A 22,136-nucleotide genomic window follows, 5' to 3' on the forward strand; every position below is an offset into this window, starting at 1 on the left:
ACTGAGAAAGGCCAAAGAAGGCTGGCATGCAACAAGCCAAGACAAGTGAGAGTACCGTGAGATCAGGATTTGTATGAAGCAAATTGCAGTTCATCCACAGTGGGTTCCTGTTATATGTAGTTAGAATAACTTCACTTGATCAATGTTAGACTGCCCTTCTGTGGTTCATAGGAGACCACCTATCATCGTTATTAGAAAACTGACTTCCTACATATTTGAATGTAACAGCCTCACAATTCTCAGTCTTGATCTTTCATTACGTTTTGCTGAATTATGTTTCCCCACTTGCACCCCAAACATGGCAATCTCAAATAGGGTAATAATGCATTGATTGAAGAGATTGTATTGGTATAAGCAGAAGATAATTATTATTTACTATCATAATTATGATATCTTTGATTCCTAGAACTTTGGTGCTAAATCAGTTTTCCATTGCATCCCATAAATTTGTAGAGGATTAGAAGTCTTGGCTCAAGGGCTCAAAACTTGAAGACCAACTTAAAAAAAAAAACAGTTTTCCTTAATCAGTCTCAAAGTGAGTGTTCTCTAGAACTAATAATACTTTATAATCAATCAGATAGCTATTAAATGGCATTTTGACTTCCTACTAGTCCAATTATTATCAATTCTGGAAACTGAATTCAGTGTTTTTTCTTGAATGTTTAAGAGATATAAATAACTCATATTCAATACATTCTGTGAAATCCATAGAAACTTTTCACACTGAATGCCTTGCTATATGGACAGGGATGTGATTGGTTTGTTTCATACTTTGCATATATATACTGAATTTAAGTATAAACATACACATTTAAAATTTTTCTATTTAATCATCATTTATTTTCCTGAGTTTTAAGAAAAATGGTCTTTAGTAATTTTATTCTTATTTGAATTTGTGTTCATAATGTATTTAGAAATTTAAGTCCACTAAGATTTCTTTTCCCTAATTAAAGTATTTTGAACTTGATACAATTTGAAAGTTTACCTTAGAATTTGGAAGTTTACAGGAACAGTGCCTCTGAGAGAGAGACAGAACATTTGAAATATCTAGAAGAATGTGTGATTTCAAAGTTTATAAAAATGATATAATCATATTTTTCTTCTGTCTTCTTCCTCCACTAATGACTTTTATTTCTGAATATCTTATTGTTCTAATTCTGTTTACCAATTAAGTGGCCTCTAATTACCAGTGCTTCCAAGATGACCTAAGTGCAGTGACCTAAGTCATGAAGCATTTTGGCAATGGGAAGTTATGTTGGGATGTGCTTTATTCATTCTAAAAACACATCCATGTTTTTGTTTAAAAACAAGTTTTAAACATATAGACATATTTAAAGTCTCCCTACAGCTTGTTTCTATCACATTGACATTTCAAGTTTAAAGTCTAAACATTTTAAGAACAGTTTGTAAAGATGAATATGTTCTTTTGTGAATTAGTGTGAGGACAGGAGGGACAGACAGCATGAATCACATTTGAGTCCTGAAAGTCATGAGGGTCATGTTTTCTTTTATTTTGGAAATACGCTTTTGTACCATATAGTTAGGTTAATGTGGACAGAGTTTTTAGTTCTATTAAGTTTTAATCTTGCCTTCCCTGCTCCTGGAATGAAGACTTTATTTTTTATTTGTTTATTTGTTTTTGTATCTCTACATTTGATTAGCTTCAGTGACTTGGTGTTAGGGCAGCCTTCTATCCTGATTTACTCTGATTTGAATTCCAAATTGATTGAACAAACCCCACATTAATAGGTTGGCATTATTCTATGGACATAATACAGTGATTGTTGGAGAAGTGTGGCTTCAAAGTCCACCCAGGGTGTCAGATAGTAAATGGGCCTTTTGTTGGCTTTGGGGGTTGGATTATTTTTCTTTGTCTTGCTGATTTTGAGATTGTTGGACAGAAATGTAACTTTTTCTTTTCTTCATTTTGGCAAGAGATTAAAAAATCTCAATAATGTTTCTTTAAAAGGCTTCTCTGACTTCCGTACAACTTTGTCTCCGAATTAACTTTTATCTCCTGAAAATGTTGGGGCTGGGGATAAGCCAGGCATTTACATGACATTTACAACAATTAGAAAGTTCACTGGTTGGGACTGATCTTTGGTCACTGAGTTTAAAAAGACTGGATGCTGTAATGCCAACTGATTGTATGATTGTTTAAGCCTCACTCATAAAGGATTGTAGCTGAAGAGTCTTTGTCTCGGGCAGGCCTGTGAGACCCAGCTGCATCTGTCTCTGGAATGAATGCCTTTGTGTAAATGGTCAGCCCTGCTCTGATATTTGATCAGCCCCTATTTGTATCTCAACCTATTTCTACATCAGCAAAGTGTGCATATAATGCTGGTCTTTGTAATCTGGTTGAGAATATGCTTGGGTGATCAGAGGTTCCCCCTATACTGTCACCTTTAGATGATTACGTCTAGTGGAAAGAAGTGTTATGTGAATAATTATGTGTTAAGTGAATGACTGATCCATACCAAGCGAGTGAGGACTGGGACTTTGTTTCCAAGTCTGCAATTCCCTGTAACCAAGGTGAGGTATCTGACTTGGCTGTTTTGATTGATCAAATTAACTGGAAAGTTTAGAAGATTTTCATTTCCTACAGACCCAAGGACTATGTCATCAGGCTTTGGCCATTGAAAAAGGAGAAGAAATATTTTTTATTGTTAGAGCCTTTTGAAAAGTAAAGAAATTCATAGAAAGCCAGCTATACCCACACCCATCCACCTCCCCATCCCCTACTGCTGTATACAGTAATATGGGAGTAAAAAGTCAAGCTGGTAATACTATTTCCTGATTTCGCATTGGGAAATTCACTCAGACCTCCAAAGTCTTTCTGTTTTAAATCATAACCTCATAAAGTCACAATCAATCCTTACATCATAAAAAATTAGGAGAAATGTTTCCAATGGAAATACAATTGGCGTTTGGGGCAAAACAGTTTTTGTTGTTCTTTCTTGTGTGTGATTCTCCCGATGTTGCAGTAAGTTGACTATATCTGACCCTTCAGGACCTAGATACCACCCTCTTCTAATAGACGTGACAAGAGAAAACTCCTTCCTCTGTATCACCACCTCCCACATTTACAAATGCCTCTGAGAAACTGTAGAGTGGTGCCCAACTGAGAACCATGGTAAGGTAGTATGAGTACTGAACTATTTTGAAAAATACAGAGGCATAGCCACATGCATGGTTTACCATGTTTTATAAAAATTAGAATATGAAAAGTAACATTCAGCCGTAAAACTATAGAGTACGTGTAGACAACTCCTGCCTTTGAAAATATTCCAAAAGGGTTTACATTTTTAAAAAGTAGTTATTTATAACTTTATACACACTTTTCTATAGAAACAATTAGGTTGCATCACCAAGATTTATTCAAAAAGTTGTAGAGTTTTTTGACTAGAAAGGTCAGAGACTCATAGAGGTGTGGCATCAAGCAAGAGTTGAATTTGACAAAGTCCAGATCCTGGTTTTTGGCCTTGAACTCTTTCAGTATTACCCAGGACAATGTGACTGGGTTGAGAAGCTTGCTGGCTCAGATATGACAAGAATATCAACTAATTTGCATATTGGGGGCCATAGAAGCATATTCTCAAACCCTCTATGGTATTATGTCCTAAGATCAAAGATCCTGAGGATTTGCATTAGTAACCGTAGTGAAAGAAAATGACAGGTCCTGAAGCCCAGCTCTTCTAGTCCATGAAGATATCTGGGCAAATGTCCTTTCATAACTGAAATGCCCATGTCCCTCAGATTCTGATTCTCTATCCTTAGGACAGTGGTAGATAAGCTGCAAGAATTTACTTCTATATACCTCTGTGTTAACTTCACAGATTAAATTGAATGCTGTTTCTAGCCACGTTCACTGTTCCCACATGTCTAGGAAATGATCTATTGCTTCCTATTTGGGGTTGACATTAATTTTACTTCAGAGGGAAATAGTCTTCCTCACATCTCAGAGTTCTTCCTGATGACTCATGAAGAAATGAGTCATCTCATATACTGCAGATACTCATATAGATAAAATAGCATTAATGACAGCAAATATTTATAGAGCATTTACTATATGCCAGAAATGGAAATAAGCATAAAAAGTTAGAAAATAGGTCTTTGTTAATACACATTTAAAGAACTATTGAAATACCTCAGTGAACTAAGAATTATGTAATAAATTTAAATAGGTTGCTATAATATTTTTCATGAGTTTATCATCTTATATTGTTCTAAGTAGGAAAAACATTGTACTCCCGTAAACACTTAGTCATAGTTGTGTCTCACCCTTATTTTTCTTCCACTGAATCATTCTTTCCTCCATTAGGCATCAGGCAAGCAGTCTCCAAGCATGAAACATCATTCACCTCATTTCAGACAGACCCTGTGACAAATTACAGCCTCCTCAGACATTAAAAATACATTGATCAAGAGAAGTTGTAAGACATGGAAGAAAAATTAATCCATACCTCTCTTAGAAAGAAAAGAAGGAACCACTTTGCTGAAAGACCTTTGAGCTGAACAGACCATCAAGTTTTAAAAGTACCTGCCAGTTTCACATCCCTTCTGAGGTAAGTGTACTAAAGAACATATTCTAGACTTCCCATCCACATTTATTCTTTATTGTGAAACAGCCGCGAATGGTGTGGATTGCTTCTGCCAGCTCCAAAGGGAGGCTTATTGATTCTTACCCCATCTTTCTCTCCAGAATAATTTGTTTGGTTACTTACCGCCTCAGCCGACCAGCTCATAGCAGTTCCCTTGCCACTCTGATATGTTCAGCAGTGAGTCTAAATTTTCCCAACCCATGTGTCCGTATTCAGTCTATTAGTATTTTGTGGCTGTTGTAGCAGATTACCATAAATTTAACGACTTATACAATATGAATTTATTCTCTTACAGTTCTGTAGGCCTGAAATCTGATATGTGTCTCACTGGGTTCATATCAAGGTGGTGGATTTTTTTGTTGTTTTCACCTGAAGAATCCCAACATATACATACTCCAAATGGTTCCTTTTGGTATATTATATCATGATTTTTGAAACGTGTAGGGAAAAAACAGTTCAGCTATCTAGGAACAAACTAACAATTGTCACAAAGGCAAACCTAAACAGTAAGGTATATCACAACAGAAGTATATTGCCAATGAATTGACCTAGCAGAAACTTTTCCAGGAAGGACATCCCAGAATTGAGTAAGGCAACCTGGGCCAAATCAAATCTTCCCTTTGGGCTACATACTTGCTGGGTAATCAAATAAAAGTTAGGTCACTTGAGCTTAGATTATTCCACAAGCTTGCTGTCCATCTTACTCTTAAAAGTTTTGCTAACACCAGGACCAGAAAAATTCTAGACCAATTAGGCTATTCTGTCCTATTGCAGAACAGAACATGTTTGTCATGTTATACAACCTCAGAGGTTGAAGGAGATTTTTTCATGTATAGCATGAGGAAACCAGAAAAAACCACTGAATTCAAAGGAGAAAGGAGTGGACACCCAATAAAAGAAACTTACTTAGGTGTTTTCTAAGAATGGTAATTACATTTCTTTTCATGCCGCCATTTTACATCAATCCAATTTAATTAAAGCAATCAAATAAGTTAAGTATGTAGATATATGAAGAACATAATGCCATAGACTGAGCCACATTAGTATACTTCCTTCTGATATTTCCAGTGACTAAGGAACTAGATTTTGTTATAATTTGCAAAGTGGGTGCCATAAAATAGGTCATCGTTGTTTGGAAAAAGAAAAATAAAGAATTATACTTTCAAGCTAAGTTCTTTCTCCCTTTGTTTTATTTTCCCTAAGGAAAAACTTTTAAACTGTAAAAAGTGATAATTAACAAGGCAGTGTAAGGAAATAATGAGAGGAAAACATTACTTAGGAGTAAAAGGGATTATTATTAACATCAGAGATTACTGGCTTTCAACTGGTTTTAATCACACTTGAGAATAGAACTGTAATCATATATTGAAAAGAGCAGAAGTACAGGTATTTTTAAATCTTCAATAATAAAAGTATATAATTACCTCCAATATATTTCAGAAAACATATGTAAAATATTGCAAAACAAAACAAAACAACCCTCGTTAATTTCTGCAGTTTTTGTTTCCCCATAAAAATTGTTTCTTTATCTAATAAGATCCCTCCCAATGATTTTGTGTGGACCATGATTTTAAGCTTAATTTTAAACTATTTTTGCTACTTATAGTATAGTACAATATTGTTTTTTTCTCTCCAAACTAGCTGAGGAAGATTTAAAAACAGTTATTCACAATTCTACAGGCAGGATTCCTATCATATAATTCAAACAACATTTTCAAATATTCAGGTCACATAATGCTTATACATGAAACTGGGTGTTAACACTTAGTATTTTAAAATTCATGTTTTTGAACATGGCAGAAAAGTAGGGGGACCCTTTGTTCCCTTGTCCCTCACACACAGTAGTATTGAGGCCAGAAGACTTGGAATTCCAGGAATCTGGACTACAGAGTGACAGAAACATCTCCAGGGGCCCACGGGGACAACTTGGAGGGCCATAGGTGTGTAATCGCAAACTGGGAGAGATAAAACAGGCAGTGTAGGCACAGAGGGGAGGGATCCCCTTCTGTGGAGAGAGAAAAGGAAGAGAAAGAGAGGCTGTGGAAGTGTAGGATTGTATTTGGACAAGAGAAAAACCATGAACTAGGGAACGGAAAAAACAGAGAAACAACCAATTTCTAACTTGATCCAGGGTTGCAGGGCTTTCTCTGGACTGGGCCTGCCATCCTGTATGCCACCTGGGGAGGAGGGGGAGCCAGCCCCGGGGTCCTGAATAAGCTCAGAGGCCCAGTTGGAGAGAGCAGTCTTCTCCCTTGAGTGCTGTGGGAAGAAGGCATATAGCTGCTCCGAGGACAAAAGACCCTACAGGTGCCCCCCAGCCAGAGGCCCTTTGTCAGTGGGCTGGGTGGAATGGCACTACCCTGGAACTGGGGCACAGGGAGTGGGGTCCTTTAAGACATCAGGGTTTGAATCACAGCTGAGTGCCTGGGAGGCATGGGAGACTGTGGAGTGAGACAAACCAGAGCCCTCATGCCCCTGAGGCACTGTGAGGACAGCCTGAACAGAGTGATTTGGGTCACCCAGTCCAGGGAGGAGAGACTGGGGTGTCGCCATATTTCTCCCCATCACCAACAAGGTGGGGCTTCAGGGTACGGAAAAGGGGCCCACAGTGGAGGCAGGACCCACCCACACCAAACCATGCCCCTCCGTGCCTGGTAACTGTGTATCTACCAGAACAAGATTGACACTGACCAAACCAGATGGTCCCTCCTCCAGACCAGCACAGCCACCAGTTCCAAGGCACCATCTGATAGGAGTCCAGTGGTTTTGCATTATCTGATTTGATTCTTGTTCAATTCTTATATATATATATATATTTTTTTTTTTTTTCTTATTATTATTCTTTTTCCTTTTCTTCCTCCTATTTCTTACCTTCTCTAGCCTGGTTGTTGGTTTGTTTAAGCAGACGTTTTTAATCCCCTTCTGTATCCTTCTTTATTTTCCTCTCTCTCTCTCTCTCTGGATTAAACTGTATAGTTTCTCTGATTTTCTGCCTGGTAAAATTTTTTTTCTTCTTTTCTTTTTCCTTGCCCCTGTCATTTCTCTCTTTGTAGGAGATAAGGCTTCTTCCACCACCGCCCTCTTTATTTAAAATTTTTTCTGGGGTTACTTCAACAAATAAATCAAAACACACCTGGTAGAAGGTCCAAACCACCACCATGAGTAGGGCGATAAAGGAACCAGAGTCACAATGACAGGGAGCATGCAACACACTCCAAAAACATCTTCTGAAGGGCCAGGCCCTGGACAGTGTATGACCCCTTTTTAATATAGTAGTACTTGCAGGTGTGGGACACGTAACAAGCTATTAAGACACATAAAAGAAAACTAGACAAAATGATGAAATGGAAGAATTCTCCTCAAGAGAAATTCCAGAAAGAAATGACAGCTAGAGAATTGCTCAAAACAGATATAAACAATATATCTGATCAAGAATTTAGAATAATAGTCATAAGATTAATAGCTGGGCTTGAAAAAAGCATAGAAGACAGCAGAGAATCTATTGTTGCAGAGATCAAGGAACTAAGAAATAGTCATGACAAATTAAGAAATGCTATGGGGTGTCTGGGTGGCTCAGTCAATTGTGTCTGACTTTGGCTCAGGTCATGATCTCGCAGTCTATAAGTTTGAACCCTGTGTCAGGCTCTGTGCTGATAGCTCAGAGCCTGAAGCTTGCTTCAGATTCTGTGTCTCCCTCTGTCTCTGCCCCTTCCTGCTCGGGCCTCTCTCTCTCTATCTCTCAAAAGTAAGTAAACATTAAAATTTTTTTTTAAAAATTAAAAAAAAGAAATGCTGTAAATAAGGTGCAAAATAAATCAGATGCAGTGACAGCATAGACGGAGGAAGCAGAGGGGAGAATAAGTGAAATAGAAGATAAAATTATGGAAAATGATGAAGCTGAGAAAAAGATAAGAAAATATAGACCACGAGGGGAGAATTAGAGAACTAAGTGATTCAATGAAATGTAATAATATCCATATCATAGGAGTTCCAGAAGAAGAAGAGAGAGAGAGAAAGGGGCAGAAGGTTTACTTGAACAAATTACAGCTGAGAATTTCCCTAGAGGGAAGCAGACATCCTAATCCAGAAGGCACAGACAACTCCCTTCAGTTTCAACAGGAATAGGTCTTCTCCACAGCATATCATAGTAAAACTGGAAAAATACAAAAATAAAGAGAGGTTTCTGGAAGCAGCCAGGGACAAATGGGCCTTAACTTACAAGGGTAGACACGTAAGGGTAGTAGCAGATCTGTCCACTGAATGTTGGCAGGCCAGAAGGGAGTGGCAGGAAATATTCAATGTGCTGAATAGGAAAAATATGCAGCCAAGAATCCTTTATCCAGCAAGGCTGTCATTCAGAATTAGAGGGAAAGATAAAGCCTTTCCCAGACAAACAAAAACTGAAGGAATTAATGACCACTAAACCAGCCCTGCAAGAGATCCTAAGGGGGACTCTGTGAGTGAAATGCTACAAAGACTACAAAGGACCAGAAACATCACCACAAGCATGAAACCTACAGATAACACAATGACACTAAATCCATCTTTCAATAATAACTCTGAATGTCAATAGACTAAATGCCCCAATCAAAAGACATAGGGTATCAGAATGGTTAAAAAAAAACAAAAACAAAAACAAAAAACAAAACAAAACAAAACAAAAAACACACTAAGATCCATCTATATGCTGTCTTCAAGAGAACTGAGGACATCTTCAGATTGAAAGTGAGGGATAGAGAACCATCTATCATGTTCCTAGAAGTTGAAAGAAAGCTGGAGTAGCCATACTTCTATCAGACAAACTAGATTCTAAACTAAAGGTTGTAACAAGAGATGAAGAAGGGCATTATATCATAATTATGGGCTCTAGCCATCAAGAAGAGCTAACAATTTTAAATATTTATGCCCTAATTTTGATAGCACCCAAATATATAAATCAATTAATCACAAACATAAGCAATCTTATTGATAAGAATATGGTAATTACAGGGGACTTGTTAATAATCCACTTACAACAATGGACAGATCATCCAAATAGAAAATCAATGAAGAAGCAATGGCCTTGAATGTTACACTGGACCAGATGGACTTGACAGATATATTAAGAACTTTTCATCCAAAAGCAGCAGAATACACATTCTTCTTGAGTGCAAATGGAACATTCTCCAAGATAGATCACATAGTGGATCACAAAACAGCCCTTAATAAATATAAAAGAATTGAGATCATACCATGTGTGTTTTCTGATCACAATGCTATAAAACGTGAAATCAACCATAAGAAAAAATTTGGAAAGCCTCCAAATGCATGGAGGTTAAATAACATCTTACTAAAGAATGAATGGGTCAACCAGGAAATTAAAGAAGAAATTTAAAAAATATATGGAAGCAAATGAAAATTAACACAGCAGTCCAAACCCTTTGGGATGCAGCAAAGGCAGTCCTCAGAGGAAAATACATTGCAATCCAGGCCTATCTCAAAAAACAAGAAAAATCCCAAATACAAAACCTAACCACACACTTAAAGGAACTAGAAGTAGAACAGCAAAGAAACCCCACAGTCATCAGAAGAAGATAAATGATAAAAATTAGAGCAGAAATAAACAATATAGAATTCAAAAAAGCCGTAGAACAGATCAGTGAATCTAACAGCTGATTTTTTGAATGAGTAAACAAACTTGATAGACCCCTAGCTAGGCTTCTTAAAAAGAAAAGAGAGAGAACTCAAATAGATAAAATCATGAATGAAAGAGGAGAGATCACAACCAACACCACAGAAATACAAACAATTATTAGAGAATACTATGAAAAATTATATGCCAATAAACTGGACAACCTGGAAGAAATGGACAAATTCCTAGACACCCAGACACTACCAAAACTCAAATGGGAAGAAATAGAAAATTTGAACAGACCATTAACCACAAAGAAATTGAATCAGTTATCAAAAATCTCCCAACATATGAGAGTCCTGGGCCAGATGGCTTCCCAGGGGAACTCTACCAGACATTTAAAGCAGAGTTAATACCTATTCTTCTCAAGCTGTTCCAAAAAATAGAAGTGGAAGGAAAGCTTCTGGACTCGTTCAGTGAAGCCAGCATTACCTTGATTCCCAAACCAGACAGAGACCCTACTAAAAAGGAGAATTATAGGCCAATATTCCTCATGAACAGGAATGCAAAAATTCTCAACAAGATACTAGCAAATCAAATTCAACAGTGTATTAAAAGGATTATTCACCATGATCAAGTGGGATTCATTCCCAGGATGCAGGGCTGGTTCCATATTCGCAAATCAGTCAATGTGATACATCACGTTAATAGAAGAATGGATAAGAACCATATGTCCTGTCAATAGATGCAGAAAAAGCGTTTGACAAAATACAGCATCCTTTCTTGATAAAAACCCTCAAGAAAGTTGGGATAGAAGAAACATTACTTTGACATCATAAAAGCCATATGAAAAGCCTGCAGCTAATATCATCTTCAATGGGGAAAAACTGAGAGCTTTCCCCCTGAGATCAGGAACATGACAGGGATGTCCACTCTCACTACTGTTGTTTAACATAGTGTTGGAAGTCCTAGCCTCAGCAGACAACAAAATGATACAAAAGGCATCCAAATTGGCAAAGAAGAAGTTAAACTTCCACTTTTCACAGATGATATAATACTCTACATGGGAAACCCACAAGACCACCAAAAAGCTGCTAGAACTGATGCATGAATTCAGCAAAGTCACAGGATACAAGATCAATGTACAGAAATTGGTTGCATTTCTATACAACAATAATGAAGCAACAGAATGAGAAATCAAGAAATTGATCCTGTTTACAGTTGTACCAAGAACCATGAGATACCCAGGAACAATTGCACTGGCATTCTTCTCAGAGCTAGAACAAACAGTCTTAAAATTTGTTTGGAACCACAAAACACCCTGAATAGCCAAAGTAATGTTGAAAAAGTAAACCAAAGCGGGAGGCATCACAAGCCCAGACTTTAGCCTCTACTACAAAGCTGTAATCATCAAGACAGTATGGTATTGGCACAAACATAGATATGTAAACTGATGGAATAGAATAGAGAATCCAGAAATGGGTTGGCCAACTAATCTTTGACAAAGTAGGAGAGAGTATCCAATGGAAAAAAGACAGTCTCTTTAGCAAATGGTGCTGGGAGAACTGGACAGCAACATGCAGAAGAATGAAACTGGACCACTTTCTTATACCATACACAAAAATAAAAGGGTTGAAAGACATAAATGTGGGACAGGAAACTATCAAAAATCCTAGAGGAGAAAACAGGCAGTAACCTCTTTGACCTCAGCTGCAGCAACTTACTAGACATGTCTCTGGGGGCAAGGGAAACAAAAGCAAAAATGAACTATTGGGATCTTATCAAGATAAAAATCTTCTGTACAGCAAAGGAAACAATCAACAAAACTAAAAGGCAAATGATGGAATGGGAGAAGATATTTGCAAATGACATATCAGATAAAGAAAGTTAGTATCCAAAATCTATAAAGAACTTAAACTCCACACCCAAAAAACAAATAATCCAATGAAGAAATAGACAAAAGACATGAATAGACACTTTTCCAAAGAAGACATCTAGATGGCCAATAGACACATGAAAAGATGCCCAGCATCACTCATCATCAGGGAAATACAAATCAAAACCACAATGAGATACCACCTCATACCTGTCAGAATGGCTAAAATGAACAGGTCAGGAAACAACAGATTTTGGAGAGGATACAGAGAAAAAGGAACCCTCTTGCACTGTTGGTGGGAATGCAAACTGGTGCAGCTGCTCTGGAAAACTGTGAAGGTTCCTTAAACAATTAAAAGTAGAATAACCCTGGGGTGCCTGGGTGGCTTGGTCGGTTAAGCGTCCGACTTCGGCTCAGGTCATGATCTCATGGTCCGTGAGTTCAAGCCCCGCGTCAGGCTCTGTGCTGACAGCTCAGAGCCTGGAGCCTGTTTCGGATTCTGTGTCTCCCTCTCTCTCTGCTCCTCCCCTGTTCATGCTCTGTCTCTCTCTGTCTCAAAAAAATAAACGTTAAAAAAAAAATTAAAAAAAAAAAAGTAGAATAATCCTATGACTCAGCACTAGCACTAGTAGGAATTTATCCAAAGGATACAAGAGTGCTGATTATAGGGGGCACATGTACCCCAATGTTTGTAGCAGCACTATCAACAATAGCCAAGTTATGGAAAAAGCCCAAATGCCCATCAAATGATGACTGGGTAAGGAAGATGTGACTTATATATACAATGGAATACTACTTGACAATGACAAAGAATGAAATATTGCCACTTGCAACAATGTGGATGGGACTGGAATGTATTATGCTAAGTGAAAAGTCAGTCAGAGAAAGACAGAAATCATATGTTTTCACTCATATGTGGAATTTGAGAAACTTAACAGAAGAGTATGGGGGAATGGAAGGGGAAAAATAGTTTCAAACAGAGAGGGAGGCAAACCATAAGAGACTCTTAAATAACGGAGAACAAACTAAGGGTTGAGGTGGGTGTGAGGGAGAGGGGGAAATGGGCATTGAGGAGGGCATTTGTTGGGATGAACACTGGGTGTTGTATGTAAGCGATGGATTGTGGGAATCTACTCCCTAACCCAAGAGTACATTGTATACACTGTGTGTTAGCTAACTTGACAATAAATTATATTTAAATAAAATAAAATAAAATAAAATTCATGTTTTTCCCTCTTAGAAATAAGTTAAAGATATGATGGCTTAAAAATGAATATTATGAAAATAATTATTGCAAAGGTAAACATTTAAGCCTTAAATCTGCTGTCTGGAAAGGTACAATTTTTATATTCTCTTAGAAGAATATGTGTGCTTTTAATTACATGTTTGAGAAAATAAACCCATTTTAATCCCATTTGTCAGTTAAATTTGTCCCATGGGTGGTCTGTTTGTCATCCCTGTTCCAAAGGTCATCAGCCCATAACCTCACTGCCAGTAAATAAGTTCACTTTAATCACAGTTGTACATTCCACGGGTTGCAGCAATTTCTACATTATTTTCCCACTCATGCTGCCATTCATTGCTGTCCATTTTAGCATGAATTTTGTTACAGAGGGAGGTGTGAGGGAGAAGGTGGAATTGGGAGGGTTTTTCTCAGGGAATGACTCACACTGCCATATCGATTCCTTAGACCTTAGACTATCTATCAAGGTAAACTATCTTCAGAAATGCAGGCTGAACAGGGTTCTTGGAAGGAGGAGGAAAACGGAATTGTCTCCCCACCCCCCACATCTCCTCAAATGCTTATTCTACAAAATATTCGGCAAGAGACACATTGTAAAATCCAGGGTTTTCTTTTGTGACACTTGCTTCCTTCCTTTTTTGTTGTGCTTCTCAAGGTAAAGCTGTTCACGGGGAACTTCTGCTTTCTGAGTAAGATCTCTGCTGGGTTCTTATTCAGTGGTTAACCCAAAGGCTCCCTTTGTACTTTGGTTAGATTTTTGCAAGCTGCAATTTTTGGCCTCTGGGCAATTTTCCTCCAGCAGCTGGGCATTCTCACATGACACAGTGATGCCTAGAAGGCTCAAAAAAAAAAAAAAAATCCGGTGTTTTTCAGAAGAACTTTATCTTATGTTGTAATGCTCCACAACATCTACATTAGTACTAGGCACAGAATAAATGCTTCTTGATTGATTAGTAACAGGAGTGACGTTATGTAGGTCAGAAATATAGGACCATGTCACTAAGATGCTTCAGACATTTCTCAAAATATCTACCAGTAAATATCCAACATCAGTATCAGAGCACTTCAAACTTGTATCATTAGTGACTGTTTTCGACTTTCTCTTAAAAATAAAATGTAATTATTACCAAAAGTGAGTGTCATTCTATTAACTACCATTATTACAAACTATAAAATCATTGTAAAATAATCTGTAAAACTAGGGTTGCCTGGGTGACTCAGTTGGGCGTCCGGCTCTTGATTTGAGCTCAGGTTATGATCTCACAGTTCTTGAGTTTGAGCTGTGCGTCAGGCTCCGCACAGACAGCACGGAGCCCACTTGTGATTCTCTCCTTCTCTCTCTGCCCTTCGTGTGCACGTGCTCTCCCTCTCAAAATAAATAAAGAAACGTTTAAAAAATAATCTGTAAAATTAAAAATGGATACTAAAGTAACCCTTTCTGGCCAATGGCTGCTTAAGGTGTGAGAAGGACCTTGGGACTGTAGGATGTGGGCAAAGTTCACAAGGACGCAAGAAGAGGCTCTTTGATGGGAAATTAAGCCAATGGACGTATGTTTTAAAATTCGGCCAAGAGTTTTGGTCTCAGCCTAGTTTCCAATGGATCTCGAAGGTTCAGAAAATTCATTAGTGTTCAGGCGACAACTCCAGTCATTTCCAGGACAGTCTGAGACCCGTGAAACAGGTGAGGATTAAAGAGTAATAAAATATTCAACATCCTCTAGTTTGTAGAGTATGATTGAAGCTTGGAGGTGCATAGCCTCTCTCACTGAAGTCACCTCCCGTAAACTCCAGATATAGAGGAGAAGGGTGATGTGCCTTTCTGACTGTAAATGTTTTTCTTGAGTGTTTTTAACCTAATAGAGTATCTGTCTAAAAAGCATTTTGAGAAATTTGAGTAGGAGATGCATTGCAACCACAAGGCACTTGCCGCATTCCAATGGGAGTCAGGTGCCTTTCATGGTTTAATTGTAATTATAAACATTACCAGCAAATCTGTCACATCTCATTATTAATTATGGATTATTCTTTGTTTCTTCAGTTCTAAAACTACTCATTAGGGATTCCTTAATTACCCTAGAGACTCAGTGACCATTTTCTGCTGTCCTGCTTCAATCTTCTCCCTATATGAACGCCCAACCCTTCACCTTGGATTTATTCAATCTTAAGATCTATCAAACGGATATTTGATCAAAATTCCCAGGTTTTATAATACTGTGTAAATATACCCTTGGCTAAAAAGTTAAATAACTTTATGAATGTGTACTTTTTAAAAACCAAACATCTTCTGAGCATTTCAGTGTTCAGTGTTGTATAACTGGGCTTTACCGGAGCTGAGTGTATGTGTAAGGTACAGATCCAATTTCAATTAATAATGGAGCTCTGCTATATATCCGGAGGCTTGTTCATGTAGATGGAGGTCACAGGTGAAGTCGCTGTTGCAACATCTTGACAGAGCTTGCCAGTATCATTAAGTTAACTTTACAAATGCATGCCAACCTGAAATAAGACAGGTATCAAACAGGTGTATCAAAACTGTATCAGAGGAGCATGTTTTGCATAAAACATGTCTAGCCTGATGACATGACTATTGGCAAAGGCTCTACCAACGAGGAAGTAAACTTTAGGGTCCCAGGACCACGAGTATACACACCATTAAATTAATTGTTCTACAATACAGTTGATATTTCTTTGATGACAAATATGTACTTATCAATTATTAGTTTGTGTGTATAAATCAATTAAGTAAAATGCGTTGCAACTATTATTAAATAATACCTCCTAATCATTAATTTTTTAGAGGAAGTAGAAAAATTACAAATGCATTTATACTGTACCTATACATTTATAGAAACATGTTACTTAATCACAACCATAGAATGATGTAGATGCAGATGATGAAGCATGAAATTGCAGATTTTGTAGATGAAAAGTAGTCAAATACTGGCAGTTTCATATAGCTCAATGTAATAGTTGAAAAGCCAAAACTTAATGATTAATTTGCACAAGTTCATATAGTTTGTGGTAGATGAGCTAGCTTTGATCCAAAGTCTATGTACACATCTCTTGGCCAGTCTGCTTTCAGTGTTCAGTCCTGTTCAGGCTCAGTGACATCTCCAGCTATGTGGTGCTTACACTGCAGTCACAGTAACCTGAACATAGAAGCACTTCTACTTTTTGTTGGGACACAGGGGCACATTACAATCTATTTCATGCTTGAACCATTCCAGTCTGCATCAATCTATTTTCCTCCCTTTGAAGGTCTTGTCCTTGGTTATATCCTGAGTGAGCAATGAAGCGGTCAGGTGGAGAACTTATCCCAGTTTCTTTAGAAACCAACTGATGAGTATATTCAGGGGTTTATACAGGAACAAATGAACCAAGTACATTAAAAGACAAAGTTCATTCATGTGTCTTTTGTAAGCCAATAAAATTGATTTTAATTAGTGTTCTAGATGTGCTCATTGAGACACTGCACTATTGTGTGATACATATATATCTCTCCCCTCTCCCCCCCACCCATACACATGCTGTTTGAGGCAGAAAACAAAAATCGCCTTGGGTCTTATCATAATTCATCTATTTACATAACTTTGTGCTTGAATTCACTTGCCATAGCTGGCTTCCTGTTTGCCCAGTAATTCAAAATATGTTGCATTAAAAGGGAAAAAAAAGAGAAATGAGGCAAACCAAGAAACAGACTCTTAACTCTAGAGGACAAACTGATGGTTACCAGAGGGAAAGTGGGTAGGGGGAAGGGTGAAATTGTGATGGGGCTTAAGGAGTGCACTTGCTGTGATGAGCATCAGGTGATGTAGCGAAGTGTTGAATCACTATATTCTACACCTGAAACTAATATTACACTGTATGTTAACTAACTGGAATTCAAATGGAAACCTAAAAACATGTATTGTGTTAAAATAAATTAATTTGAGATTGAAATTAAAAAGAGTAAAACTGTTTTGTTTTCCTTCAAGGAGATTCAGGTATATACGCATTTCTTTTTTCTTTCTCTTTCTTTCCTCTTCTTTCCAACAGTCTCCTGTATATGTGGCTATTTTAGAGATGTTTTATTTTGAACTAATAAACACAGACCTAATTTGATATGGGCTAGTATTTTCCTGAGGGAGAGATGTTAGATCATGTCAGTCATGATTTCATTTTCTGAAAACAGTTTTACAGATCCATTCTGTTCTGTGCTGGCTACTGTCATCTCTTTCTCTCCTTTATCTCACTAAGATTTTTATCTCTTGGTATTTGTGTGAGGCAAAAAATAAATGTTTCCATAAAAGACGTCCATTTAAAATATAATATTGGGCAAAAATGGGTTTATGAATATCCTACAAAGATACAATATTTATTTTCTTTTTTTACATCTATCCCTGCAGAACGAGTATTGTATGAAATTAGTTTTCAAAAAAAGATATTAAGCCCAAAGCATAAATAGAGTATGTATTTTGTTTCATGATTGTGAAGAGTATCAGATAAGTTGTCAGAGGGCATGGCTATTTAATTAATGTAGTCCCCAAATAAGCTATAATGATAGCTGATAATATGGAATTATATGGGTGTGACTTATACCAGAAGTAACATCTAAAGCAAGATATGGCAAACTATTATCCGTGGGCCAAATGCAGCCTGTTGTTAATTTTTGTGAATAGGCACACCCATTTGGTGTCTGTGGAAGCTTTCCTGCCACAATGACAGAATTGAGAAGTTTCAACAGAGACCATACAGTCCACAAAACTGAAAACATTTACTACCTTGCTCATCTGTCTTTCTGATAGGTTAGAAAGAAGTCCTATGAAATGAATAAAAGGCGGAAAATAAAATAAAGTCCTATTTTACATCTAAATTAAAGGACATTGAAGAAATCCTAGGGTCTTAGGCTAAGTTGGCATTCCTTCAGAGGACTTGCAATTCAAAGAAAGCCTAGTAAGTAGAGGTGAGTGGGTATATGGAATGCATTCAATAGGGCAGTTGTTTTGTAACTAACTTTACTGGGCACCCGATTTTCAGTATATAGTTGCACTGAGGGCTGTGTTTTAATAAATATGTACTACTAAAAGGCGCAGTCTTGTAAACTTCAGTGATAAAGTTGCAAATGAGTCTTCTAACATAAAGTTATATGCCAACATAATTGTATGCCAGCTTTGATACCAAAGAACTAAGGTGTTTCTTTTGTTTATTCTGAGTCTTTGGGGAAGTTGGAGCTTGTATTAGTCTGGATAGGCTAGGTTATTGTGCAGTGATAGACGACCCCCAAATGTCAGTGGCCTAAAAACAAAGGTTTAAATCTTGTTCAAACAGAGTTCACTGCACCTCCGGTAACCTTCCAGGCACCTGTCCTCCACATGATAGCTCAGCTTTGCATCTCAATATTGGTATATGCTTCCATGATTGTAGTAGCCAAGGAAGAGAGTCCTGAAAAGTCTCCAATGGCAATTAAATACTTCTGCCCAGAGGTGACATATACCACCTCCACCTGCATTCTATTTTTTTTTTTTTTTGAGTCATATGGCCATTCCTGACCTCAGGGAGGTAAGGAAATATAATTACCCCATGTATCCAGAATGATACTAGAAAATTTTGAGAGGTGGTTCCAGACAGTTGGACAATAGGCTGGCTCAGTAGTAGTTTTGCGTACCCCCCTCAACCTCCTCTTACTGATCACCCAGGAGTGTCTTCATAAGATCATAAATTTAGCCTTTCATGAATTGGAGAGAATCAGTAGGAAAAATGTTAGTATTCAAAGTGCATACAGGTAGGCAAGCGTATAGACTGATAGTACTATTGCAAAGATCAACTAGATTTCTGAATTAATGGTTATTATATGTTTCTTTCTCTGCTACACTTGTCTGCTTCTCTTAACTGCCAGTGTCTGGTGGAAAAGTAAGGCCCTTTTCTGACTGAGTTCTCAGTATAACAACTAATTGAAAATTAGTTTTAACTAATTTTAACTAATTCAACTTCAGTAAAAAGCAAAGCAAAATAAAACTGAACTATTTACTCCTCACTGAATTCAAGAGCAATATAATCAGTTCTCTCCTTATCCTTCAACCCAAGGTCAAATTCCAAAAGCCATTCTTCTAGTGGTTCTTTCTTGGTTCACTCAGTTCCTCTTCATTCGCTATATGGAAGATAAACATCAACATTCTTGTGCCAGTGGCTTTGTTCTAGTTGACATTTTTACTCTGGTTTCTCCTTGGTTCTAATATATCTTTGTCCCTATTTTTCTCATGAGTCAACAGCTGTGTTATGGACTGAATGTTTGAGTCCATATGTTGAGATCTAATCCCCACTGCTGCAGTGGTATTTGGAGGTGGGGCCTTTGAGCAATAATTAAGTGATAAATGTGGAGACCTCACAAATGGAATTATGCACTGATAAGTTGAAGACAGAAAGCTTGCTCACCCATCTGTCCACCATGTTAGGATGCAATGAGAAGTCAGCCATCTGCAACCCAGATGAGAGCCCTCACCAGAACCTGACTGTACTGGCACCATGATGTCAGACTTGTATCCTCCCAAACTGTGAGAAATGAATGTGGTTTAAGCACCCCAGTCTACGGTAAACTGTTATAGCCACCCAAACTGACTAAGGCGGGTTGCTTTACCACAAATGTGTAACATCACATAGCACTCATGACGTAACTTCAGCCTCCTCACACACTCCTCACACACAGCTGGGGAAATGTGTTATTCATGGTTTTTTGTTTTTTGTTTTTTGTTTTTTTTTTATTAACTGCATCAGTTTTATTGAGATTTTGTTAGAACATCAGGTGATTTTCTCTTTTTTCTGTAGTGCAGATGGAAATGATTGGTGGTGGGTCATGCTGTTTCAAACTTTGTAAAACACTTTACGCTTGTCCTCACCTAATTCACACATACTTATTTTGTTCACCAAACTTCCTTTTTTCTCAAATCTCTTATTTTTCCTTAAGTTGATGAATTTCTATTTGGTTCTTTAAACATTCACATTTTAAAATGGTCTCAAGTTCTTTCACATTAAATTTCTTTTTCTAAAAATAGCAAGTGAAAATGAAAACACTTACTTTAAACAGATTTAGAGTGATTTCTAAGTATGAACTAAAAATTAGTGCTGCAGGGGTGCCTGGGTGGCTCAGTCAGTTAAGTGTCTGACTTTGGCTCAGGTCATGATCTCGAGGTTTATAAGTTCAAGCCCTGAGTCATGCTCTGTGCTGACAGCTTGGAGCCTGGAGCCTGCTTTGGATTCTGTGTCTCCCTCTCTGTCTGCCCCTCCCTGCTGTGTCTCTCTCTCAAAAATAAATGTGAAAAAAAAAATTAGTGCTGGAAATTTCACAGTATGTACAATTGTCCATGCTTTGAGATCACTTACAAAGATATTTAAATTCTGTTGGTCACTGGTGTCTTCAAATGTTAATAAATATTACTGTATTTTCTTCTTATTTCTCATGTGAGGGAATAGGCTTACAACCTGAGATTTAGCCCAAACTAATTGGATCTCTGTTCTGCTGTTTAGCTTTCAGCACTTTAATATCAACTTAGATCCCTCATTAATCTTATATATCCCTTTCCCAGTAACCAATCTGGAAAGGACTGAGCCATCTGAAACTAAAAAAAGCTAGAGTTTGATTAATATTCTGCAGGTGACTGATGGGGCAGCATGTGAAAGCCTGCTTCAAAATGGTGTCCAAAATTCATAAGTCTCTGTCTTTCCATAAGAGCAGATCAATGATCATCACCAGTAGGCAACTGAGCTTGGGTCTGACAGTTTTCTATTAACACTGGGTATTATAGATGATGCCCTCTCACATCCAGATATTCATGTGATTCACAGTTGGCATCTTGTTGAAGATTAATGGCCCAATGTGAAATGATGGGTCTGTGATGGATTTCACTTATGATTGTTTTTGGACTATTTCATTTAATATTCTTTTCTGGCTATAGTCATTCACCAGTTAGAGTCATTGAACTCGATCATTGCAACATTTAAAATTTGCACACATTTACTAGCCACATCTTTTTAAAACTTTCTTTTCTTTAAAATTGCATATCAAAGAAAGAAAATTGGTGTTTTTCTTTTCTCTTCTACCCAATGGAAAATTTTCTTTTCTAGGTATAAATCTTTGAGTGACTGTTTCAAATTTGGATTCGTTGTAGGTATATGCTTATATTCATTATGTGCTTTGTAATTTTAAAAATTCACATACATACTAGTCACAGGCTAGCTATAAATTCCCATTCTTTTTATTTTTTATTTTATTTTATTTCATTTATTTTTTGTATTTGAAGTCAAGTTAACATATAGTGTAGTACTGGTTACAGGAGTAGAATTTAGTGAGTTATCACTTACATATAACAGCCAGTGCTCATCCCAACAAATGCCCTCCTTAATGCCCATCACCCATTTAGGCCATCCCCCTACTCACCTCCCCTCCAGCAATTCTCAGTTTGCTCTCTATATTTAAGAGTCTCTTATGGTTTGTCTCCCTCTCTGTTCTTGTCTTATTTTTCTTTCCCTTCCCCTATGTTCATCTGTTTCATTTCTTAAATTCCACACATGAGTGAAATCATATATTTGTCTTTGACTGACTTATTTTGCTTAGCATGAGCAAAAGTTCTATCCACATTGCTGCAAATGGCAAGATTTCATTCTTTTTGATTGATAAGTAATATTCCAGTTTGTGTGTGTGTGTATGTGTGTGTGTGTGTGTGTGTGTGTGTGTGTGTGTTTATACCTCGTCTTCTTTATCATTTTGTCAGTTGAAGGACAACTGGGCTCTTTTCATAATTTGTCTATTGTTGATAGTGTTGCTATAAACAT

This window comes from Neofelis nebulosa, chromosome 4, assembly GCF_028018385.1.
Source record: "Neofelis nebulosa isolate mNeoNeb1 chromosome 4, mNeoNeb1.pri, whole genome shotgun sequence".
NCBI classification, from domain to species: domain Eukaryota; kingdom Metazoa; phylum Chordata; class Mammalia; order Carnivora; family Felidae; genus Neofelis; species Neofelis nebulosa.